General features: G+C 33.1%; 1 protein-coding gene across 1 annotated transcript in view; it reads right to left on the minus strand.

Annotated features, from left to right (window-relative positions):
- ERC1 (ELKS/RAB6-interacting/CAST family member 1) overlaps positions 1-9,134 on the minus strand; it is a 513,889-nt gene that overhangs the window by 189,027 nt on the left and 315,728 nt on the right. The window lies entirely within an intron of this gene.

The following is a 9,134-nucleotide window of genomic DNA, read 5'->3' on the forward strand; positions in this document are numbered from 1 at the left end:
GAAATCTAAAACATTAATTTGAAATGATATATGCATCCCTATGTTCACTGCAGTGTTACTTAGATTAGCCGAGGTATGGAAGAAACCTCAGCGTCCATCAACAGACAATGGGATAAACAAGAAGATGTACGTATATACAATGAAATATTACTTGGCCATAAAAAGAATGAAATCTTACCATTTGTGACCGCATGGATGGACCTGGAAGTTATTATGCAAAGTGAAATAAGTCAGACAAAGACAAATACCATATGATCTCACTCACTTATATGTGGAACCTAAAGAACAAACTAAACGAACAAAACAGAAACAGAATAAACTGATGGTTCCCAGAAGTATAAGTTGGCAATTACAAAACAGTCATAAGGATGTAAAGTACAGCATAGAGAATATAGACAATAATAATTCTTTCTTCTGTTGATGGTCACCTGGGATATTTCCACGTTTAGGCTATTAAGAATAATAATAAAAAAAAAAGAATAAAGCTTCTATAAATATTCTTGTACCAAAAACAAACAAACAAACAAAAAACCCCAGATATCCTGTAATATAGAAACTCAATCTGAGTCATGTGATATAGTCAATCACCTGTTTGGGGCTTTCAAATCAGTAGCCAAATCAGAGATAGGGTGAGTGATTAAGAAAAATTCTATTTGGTATGTGGAAGAAAAGCAGAAAGCTAACCAATAGAGGCAAATGCTGTCCTTAAAGCACACATGCAAAAAAAAAAAAAAAAAAAAAAAACACAAAAAACAAAAAAAAAACCCCATATATAACATATACAATATGAGTTAAACATCAAAACTGATTCTTAAGTTATAACTTAGAATAATGATAATATCACTATCGACTTTTAAAAACAAGTAATAAAACTGACATTGACTTGATACTAAGGGATGAAAAATGAAAATGATTACTATGGAATATAAAATAGAAATAATAAGACAGCTATCATAAAGCAAACATCTGAAAATTCAAAAGCCAGGAACATGGAAGAAATATGGGCTGAAATTTCTCTTCTTTCCCCTTTTTGTTGGGGATGACATATTCCGACACTTAGTTACTCCCACAGAGGAAATGCTTTTCTACAAACTCTTCTTCAAAATTACAAAGAGCTGAGAAATACACAGTAGATTTTTGGCAGTTAATCTTGGAGAGACTGTTGCTTGGAGCTGCTACACCCAAACACTAAGCTTCTCAGCAAACAGGGCCTGCTGTGGCCCATAAACTAATCTCTGTGGAGGGCCCCACTGAGAGACCCAAATGTTCTATAGCTAGTGCCAACACCCCTTTCAATGCTCTAAAGGTTCACTTGCAACTCTGCACAAATTGCCAGTTTCTCTTGGCTCCAGAGACAGCTTCACCTGCAGGGTTTCATTTTTCTGTTTGACACCTTAATGTTGATTTTCCTACATACTACAAAAGAGCCCTCTCCAGTGCTTCTCACACAATTACACAATCACTCCATTGTAACGCTGAAGAGGATTAATGATTGGGTTTTATTTGATTGTAGTTTTGATTAATCCTGACTTTGTTTAATTTGTGACCTTTGCTGGAATCCCAAGGGCTGGGAATTAGAAAATGCACACTGTACCACTGTACTCTGAGCAGTTTGAGCTTGCCAATTTATTTCACGCCTCATTAGCCACAAAAGCTATGAAATTTTAGTCCAAAAACAGCTTCACATTTTTTCAAGGTATGGGCACAAAATTCTGTGTGAGCTTTTCATTCTGATTTAAATATAGTAAGCCAATAATTAAGTCTATCCTGGTTATGCCCACAGAGTCCTAATTCTAATTGGCAGGTATCTCAGTAAAATACCAAATCCAGGCAAGTCATCATGATGCAGCTGTCCTGACTTCTCAAAGATTAGAATTAGTTTCTGTGAAAGGTTGAAATAAAAATCTGACTTTTTAGATTAGAAAAAAATTATAATATTCTTTGATAAAATTGTCTTTGAAATAAAAATCGAATCCAAATGAATAAATTTAACCTTTAAGTTTGTGTTAAATCTTAAAAATATCACATCATGAAAAAGATGCTGAAGTTTCTAGTTGTTTACTATTTGAGAATACTGTATTTATAACATTTTTATAAATAACCGATAATATATAACATTCTATATAAAATCTTTACTTTTTGGAGTTCCCAGAATCAACAAATTACTTATAAGAAAATGTAGAAGATACTCTTTTAGATAACACTCAATTCTGCTGATTAACTCAAAAAAAGTTCATTAAAGAATGGAAAAATTATACATAAATGTATACTTCACCGATTTTTGATGTAGGCAAGGTTTGAAGCTCGCCGTATGATCTAATGACTTAAAATCTGCAATGTCTTTTTTGTATCCTGACCAGTTCCAGTTTTGTTAAAGTGGGGCTAATACTTAAAACATTTGAAAGCAATTTCAGTTTAAAACACCTTTAGATTTAAAAAATTTCCTCTATATTTAATAATTATCTAACTTTTACCCAATATGACGGTTTTAAGTGACTTACTTGTACCCTCTTTCCAAAACGCTCAGCTTTAGTTTCATAGAAATATTTTTTCTTACATGTATGTCACTGGTTTTAGATAATAATAAAAATACATAATTACAATATTAAGAATAATAAAACAAGTGTAGGAACAAACACAACTTTTAGTTAATCATACAACTCAATGGGTTTTCTGAGATGTGCAGGGTATATTCAAGAGTAGTCTACTAGTTATTCTAGCATTCTATTAGTCATTATCTAGCAGAGTGAAAATAAAGCCTGGATTATCCTGGCAAGTAGGTTAAGGGTTAAGTGGAGGTTGGTCAAAAGAGCTTCTTATATATTTAATAGTAGTACTTAGCCTAAAAGTGCCCATTAGCGTGAAAAAATGTTTACCACTTCAAACGATGGATTTGTGCTTCTAGAGATAATATAATTGATATCAGTTTTATAAAGTGCTGAGAGGTAAGAGCCACGATTCACTTCTCTGTCTTTCTTAAATTCCATTATACCATCTTTCTCTTATCTTTCTGTCCTTTACATAAATGAACAGAGTATTTTACAGGTAGAACAGTACTAGGAAAGGAAAAAGAGGATAAATTTGGGAAGGGGCACAGCCTCTTATTTTAAAATCTTATAAAAAAGCTTATGAGTATTATGTTGTTTGCTGACTAAAATCTAACAAAGAAATAGTAAAAGAAAAGGATTTTATAAAACTAGATCATTAGGCAAGTTTCATTTGAAAATACTTTGAGGTTTCACTATAGCTAAAATAGACAATACAAAATGGACAATTAAAGCAAAAATATACAAATGAACAAAGAAACCCATAACAGCTATTTTAATTTTAAAAATTAAATTTTAAAAATTAAATTTATAATTTTAAAAATTATATATATCTGTATCTAATTAAAGATGATTGCTATTATCCTCTTAATACAATGTATAAAAATCCTCCACAAAAAATGTTAATTTCTTACATTTTCTTTAGAAGAAAAAAGGTTTGACAGTAAATTATAAATTCCTTAGAAAGCTCCATGAAACTTAATTACTACATAAAAGGAAAAACTGGCTGGAGTTTAAAATACCTTATGTCAATTAACCAGGCCAATCATTGTGCACATGTCTAAAATTTGGTTAGGAAAAGTTTCTTGAAGCAGAATTGCAGAGTCAAAGTTCTGTGTATTTTTAAAATTTTTGATAAATAGGATCAATTTCCCTACAGAAAGGTTTACTACTTTAGACTGCTACCTTACTGTATATACATTTAAAAAAAAGTTTACTGTAATGGGGTATTATATGTCTGCTAGTGTGTTAGATGTTTGAAGGGCATCTTTTTAATTTAAATTTACTTTGTCGTAAGTGAGGCTTAATATTTTCTTATAGTTTTACTGGCCATCTGCATCTACATTTTTGTGAACTGCTTGTTTATGTTCTTTGCCCACTTTTCCATTAGGGCCAATGTTCTCATTTCAAAGATGAAAAAGCAGAGGCCCAAAAAGGGTAAATAACATCCATAAGGCTCTACGGTGAACTAATCATATTCCTGGAGTTAGAATATGGTATCTTTCCGATCTAATATAATAGGTGTGTAGGAAGTACTGCTGAAATACTAATAGGTAGCAAAGTAAGCATGTCAGCAAAGCAGGCTTACCACACCTTTCAGCCCACAACAAAAAAAGGAGATTAAAAAACACATTTTAAAAAGAATATCTGATATTTTTGAAACAATATTGCAAGAGTCATGAGAAAAATCAGAACATTTTTGATCTTCTTTACACGTATTTTGTTCAATTTTTCATAGTTTGAATCACATATGGAAGGCAAGTAGTCTCTTTTCAGTGAGTAGTTAGTACCTCTAAACGCTTGGTTCTGGCCTTGTAATTCTATTTCAGCTGAAGAGTCTAATATGCTAGGCAAAATGAAGTTATATGTTTCTGAACAGGAGAGCTGTGGCAGACACTGTTAGTTGTCTGTTCAACATCCAGTCCATCCTTTTTGTTTACTAATGAAATCTGGGTTTTGAGTCGAAGAGTCCCTGACTAACTAAAACATACAGTTTTCCAAGCTCCCTTGCTACTAGCAGGGTGTGGGTGTGGGAAGTACATGCTACATATTTCTGCCCAGTAAGAAGTAAAAGGAAATACAGTGGGTGGGTCTTTGATAAAAGAGTTAGACCTACATGGCAAATATATTTTGCCCCTTCTACATGTCTTTCCTCATAGTCTGGAATATGCATGCAAGGCCTCAGTGAACGAGCCATTTTGCAAGCATAAGAAAAGCCATATACTAAATATAGTGAAAGGAAAGAGCTCAGACCCTTTGGTATCATGGAACCAATAAAGCTGTCTACCTCCACACTTCTTGTTAGGTAAGAAAAAATAAAACCCTATTTTATTAATATTTTCTTATACGTTTATTGAATATAGGGACATCATTGGGTTTTCATTAGAAATGAACAAAGATAATCCTAAATTATATTGAAGTAACATGTCAAAAGTAATAACTGAAAAAATCATTATAACATTTAAATGTCAGAGAGCTCAGAGTTGAGAGACCGAGAGAGTTAGGAAGACTAGTTGCAGTTTTCCAGAGATACTTGATAAATACTAAAATGAAAGTGACTGCAGTAGAAACAGAAAAGATAAAAAATTTAAGACACTTTGAAAGTAAAATGTTTAAAAACAAACTCAATTCATGTGAAAGAATAGACCGACTCATAAATATGATAGATGATTCAAGCCTAAAAATAACTGTGATTTAACAAAGAGATGTAATTATTTTAGGAGCGAGAAAATAATCAACCAAAGTCAATATATTAAATATTTCTTTAAAAAAACCCAACTGCTTTACTTCTCTGAGAAACAAATATGTTTTAAGAGTCATTGTCACCTTAGAGGATTAGGATGCAACAAGTAAAAGAAAATATGTCACTTCTTTTTTGCCCCTGGTGATTGTTTCTATCACCTTTCACGCTTAAGGCAAGAGGTCAATCTCAAGGTACTAAAAGGGCATTCAGCAGTACTACAATCAGAATAATACTTTATATGGAATCACATCCCTGCATACAGAGAAAGAGCCCCACTAATAACCACTATTGCTAAAATAAGATAAATAGTGGCCATAAACAGGAGAAAATGCACTGCTAGGAGAAGAAATTATGCTATCCAACCCCTGAATTGAGATGCAAAAGACAAAATAATGTTTCTTGGAGGGAAAAAAAGATAGTTTTAAAACAATGCAATTATATATCTTGGGTAGCATAAATAATAATTGGTGTAATTTTCCACAGCACAGAATCAATCATATAAAGCCAATGGAAAAAGTTTTTATATTATTCAGACCTAGTTAAATTCTGTATCATTCAACTGTTGAAAACACTTGTTTTTGGTTATATAATGTACCTCTATAGGAAGAAAGAAAAGCATGGCTATTTCAAGTGAAATAGCCAGAGGATAACTGATAGCTCTATAAAAAAATAATCTTTTTTTGACCAAAAATAAAATAGAATATTGCTTTTAAATTTTCTGCTACAATTTCCAAAAATTTCTATTCTAAAATAAATTGTACAAGGTAAGTCCTAGTTACCCAGAACCTGTATAGAAATACTGATTGTGTGTGTGTGTGTGTGTGTGTGTGAGAAAGAAAGAGAGAGAGAGAGACAGACAGATAGACACAGACAGACAGACAGACAGACACACACACACACACACACACACACACACACACACACACACAGATGTCTGCAGGCAAAAGAAAGGTTCCCTTTAATATGGCACAATGGATCTACATTAGTAGTGACAACACAGATTATATTGATAAATTATTTTCCTAGACACACCTAGAAAGGCCAAAGGCCAAAGGCACATTTCCCTCTCTTTTACTCTCTAAATTCTTAAGGCCTTTCACATTTCCCAACTTGAGAAAACAATAATCCCCTACACTTGTCTATCCCAGCTCTACCATTTTAGGCTGTTGCAACTGAATGTTAACCAATAATCAGTGCCACATCAGACTTATAATGACAATAATCAAACATGTGAAGCACTATGTGGCTGAAAGCAGTAAGTTTAAAGATGTGATTAATTTCAAATAAAACCAGGGACTTTTCATTGTGTTTCTCGAAGATGGGCTAAAAGGCCCTGCATGATGTAGTAGGTCTTGCCTGTTTTACACATCTTTAATAATTTCACTTAATTTTCTACACTTAACCACAGTAGCTTTCTTTCAGATCCTTGAATAAACTAAGCTCTTTACTATTATTGGAATTCTCTTCACACTGATTTCCTGCAGTTGAAATGTTCTCTTCCTCTAATTTCTTACTGACCTCCCTGGTCATATAGCACTTCTGTTCATTCTTCATGTTTTGAAAAAAAAAATCTAAATCTTTAAAAATTTCTAATTTTTTCAGCTTATTGAAATATTGACACATAACATATGTAAGTTTAAGGTATACCATATGATGTTTTGGTAAATGTATACACTGCAAAATAATTACCACAATAAGAAGAGCTAACACTTCTATCCTGTCATATAATTACCACTTTTATTTTTGGTGGTAACATTTGAGATCTACTCTCTTAACTTTCAAGTATATAACACGGCACTGTTAATTATACTCACCAATCTGTACCTTAGATTCCCAGAGCTTATTCATTTTATAGAGGGAAGTTCGTACCCTTTGACCAACATCTCCCCAGTTCCCAAAGCCCAATACCATTTTGCTCTCATTTCTATGAGTTCAGCTTTTTTAGATTCCACCAAAAAGTCAGAACAGACAATATCTGTCTTTCTCTGTCTGATTTATTTCACTTAGCATAATGCCCTCAAGGTCTATCCATTTTGTATAAAAGGATTTCCTTTTTTATGGCTGAGTAATATTCCATTGCGTGGGCACAAACACAAACAACAAATTTTCTCTATATAGTCATCTGTTGATGGACTTATCAGTTTGTTTCCATGTTTAAGTTACTATAAATAATGCTGCAAAGAACATAAGCGTGCAGATATCTCTTTGAACAGATCATTTTGCTTCCGTTAGATATGTACAGAGAAGTGGGATTACAGGATTATACGTAGTTTTATTTTCCACAGTGGCTGTACTAAGTTACATTCCTACGAACAGTACACAAGAGTCCCCTTTTCTCCAAAGACTCACCAAGACTTGTCCCTAGTTTTATTTTTTTTCTGGCTTTATTGAAATAGACAATTAGTTGCTTGTATTTACACTGTACAATCCAATGAGTTTTTTTCAATTATAGTTGGCATACAATAACATCCATTTCAGTTGTATAGCATAATGATTAGAGATCTCTATAACTCACAAAGTGATCACCCCACTAAGTACCCCTCTTTCCCCTACATGTTTATTACAACAGTAACTATTTTCCTTATGCTACACTTTATATCTACATGTCTATTTTGTAACTATCCATTTGTACTTCTTAATCCTTGCCCTTTTTTGCCATCCCCTCCAAGCCCCCTCCCATCTCAGAATCCTCAAAATAGTCTCTATGAGTTTATTTTCGTTTTGTTGTTGTTGTTGATTTTGTTCTTTAGATTCCAAATGTACGTAAAATCATGTGATATTTGTCTTTCTCTGACTTATTTCATTTAGCACAATACCCTCTAGGTCTATCAAGGCAATATCATTTCCCATACCCTTCCTTTTAGTCTGCATATCTTTTAATCTGAAGTGAGTCTCTTATAGGCAGTCTATGTAGAGATCTTTTTTTTTATCTATTTAGCTACTCTATCTTTTGGTTGGAGCACTTAATTCTTTTCCATTTGAGGTACTTGTTGATAGAAATGCAGTTACTACCATTCTTTATTCCTGTTCTTGTTACATGTTTTTTTCTTCTTAAAGAAGTCCCTCCAACATTTCCTGTAATACTGGCTTGGTGTTGATAAATTCCCTTAGCTTATTTTTGTCTGGAAAGCTTTTTATACGTCTTTCAACTCTAAATGATAGCTTTGCTGGATAAAGTATTCTTGGTTGTAGATCCTGGGTTTTCATCACTTTGAATATTTTGTGCCAAGCCCTTCTGTCCTGCAAAGCTTCTCTTAAGAAATCAGCTGCCAGTCTTAGGGGAGCTCCCTTGTAGGTAACTGCTTTTCTATTGTTGCTTTTAAGATTTTCTCTTTGTATTTAACCATTGACATTTTAATTGTGATGTGTCTTGGTGTGGGCATCTTTGGGTTCATTTTTTTTGGGATTCTCTGAGCTTCCTGGGGTTGTATGTCTATTTCCTTCACCAGGTGAGGGAAGTTTTCCATCATTATTTCTTCAAATAGGTTTTGAACTTCTTGCTCTCTCCTCCTTCTAGTACCTCAGAGTCATATAATGCAAATATTGTTATATCTGATGTTGTCCCATAGGCTCCTTAAATTATCTTCATTATTTTGGATTTTTTTCTTGTTGCCTTTTTGATTGGGTGTCCTCTGCTACCCCATCGTCTATATCGGTGATTTGATCCTCTGCTTCCTTCACTCTGTTGATTCTCTCTAATATACTCTTCATCTCAGCTATTTTATTCCATTTCTGACTGGTCTCTTTTATATTTTCCATCTCTATTTATTTTTTTAATCTCTTTGTTAAAGCTGTCAATGAATTAATCTACACTTCTCCTAAGTTCATTGAGCATCTTTATAACT

The sequence above is a fragment of the Pteropus vampyrus genome, unplaced genomic scaffold, assembly GCF_000151845.1.
Source record: "Pteropus vampyrus isolate Shadow unplaced genomic scaffold, Pvam_2.0 Scaffold137, whole genome shotgun sequence".
NCBI classification, from domain to species: Eukaryota; Metazoa; Chordata; class Mammalia; order Chiroptera; family Pteropodidae; genus Pteropus; species Pteropus vampyrus.